Below are 1,681 nucleotides of genomic sequence, written 5' to 3' on the forward strand. Positions count from 1 at the left end.
GGGGCCGAAGCTGGGGTATTCCTTTACTGGGGTCTGCCCCACCACGTCCAGCCAGGACCTCTAACTGCTATCAGCCCCAAAGTCTCTGACATACCCCCAGGCAGGCTGAGTTGCAAGGTCTTTGTATTTTGTGGTCAACATGACCCGGGTCAGCATGACCCCTGAGAAGAGAAGGCTAGACAAGAGGAAGAACTTTCTGATGGCCGCATGTCAATGGGTGGAAGGAGTGGGTGTGAGGGAGCTGAGGCCATACTGCAAAGCTCGTGGCATACAGAAGGGGGAACAGGAAGATGCCTTTGCGAACATTTTGTAAGTGGGGAAACTGAGGCCCAAAAAGGGCAATGTTAAGCTCAGATTTCCATGGTCCATTGACTTCATTCTTGCCCTCACTATTTTCCACTGCTCAGTTCATGCTGCCTTGGGGCCCTGCAGACCCCACTGTTTTTCAGTGGGCTGCTGTACCGGGGGTGGTGACCTGGAAGGGTCCTTCATGCAGAAGGGAGAGCATAGTTAATCACCAGCCTGCTGCAGAAAGAGTGCAGGGCCACAAGTGGGCAGGGGCCCAGGCCCAGGGTGGCTGGGCACAGGGCTGTATTAGGTTCTGAGGCTGCTGGTATCCCAGCGTAGGAACTCAGCCAGTCTATTGGCGTGTTCCTGATTCCTGCTTGGATGAGACTTTGGTTCAGGCCTGGGCACAGATCCCAGGACGAGCAAAACCTATCTGGCCCCAGGAGACTGCAGCCCGAGAGAGGTCAGAGGTTGGCGTGGCAGGAAGAGAGGTGGTTGCTAAGGGTAGGTAGGCATTGCAGGCACAAACAAGGGTATGCAGGAAAGATGCGCCCAGCAGCCCACTCATGGGGGGCAGAGCAGGAGAGAGGAAGCTTTGGGAGGTAGGTAGTAGATGCTAACGGGATCGGTTAGGATCCACTGATCAGGAGACTGTTCATTCATCCTTCACACGTAACACCTGCTGTATGCTGGAGATCCAAAAACCCAGGACAGGGCATCATCCCAGGGACGCTTCCTGCTTGTGTGGCAGTGGAGGGGACACTGGGCCATGGAGGATGATTAGTGTGTAACCAGCCTGCAGTGGGGTCACTGCAAGAGGTTAAACAGCTCAGGTAGAGAACCTAACTCAACAGGGAAGATCGCAGCTGGTAGCACCATCCCCCAAATGAGGGGTTAATACAGGCGACACCTCTCACAGGCCTGGAAAAGAGGGATGGGGCATTCTGGAGGGGGACCTGGCACAAGGGCCCTCTGTACCCATTTTTAGTCCCAGCTGAGGACGCTGGGGAGGGAGCTGACTTAGGGGCCAGAGGCCCCCCCTGGGCTGCGGCGTGGGAGGCATGACAAGTGTCGATGAGACTTGGTCTTCAGTCTTGTTTCTGGCATTCTGGGAAGCTGCAAGGTAATTTCTCAGAACTCCCAAGATAGCTGCTGGGAGGCACATCTTCCAGTGACTTGGCAGCAGGGGCCGTGGGTGCAGGGGGTGCAGCGGGGGGTGGGGGGGCAAGTGGGCGCTGGTGTGTCAGGGCTTAGCTGACAGGCTGGCTGAGCCTCTTGTGGGGAGGCTGGTAGGGCTCCGGACGGTGCCTGGGGTGGGCTCAGGCTCTGTGAGCTCCCTTGGAAACCACACCTCTTTGTGTGTGCTGTGCTCCTTCCAGGGGGTGTGCGGGGG

Source organism: Condylura cristata, unplaced genomic scaffold, assembly GCF_000260355.1.
Source record: "Condylura cristata isolate star-nosed mole 26May11 unplaced genomic scaffold, ConCri1.0 scaffold00002, whole genome shotgun sequence".
Taxonomy (NCBI): domain Eukaryota; kingdom Metazoa; phylum Chordata; class Mammalia; order Eulipotyphla; family Talpidae; genus Condylura; species Condylura cristata.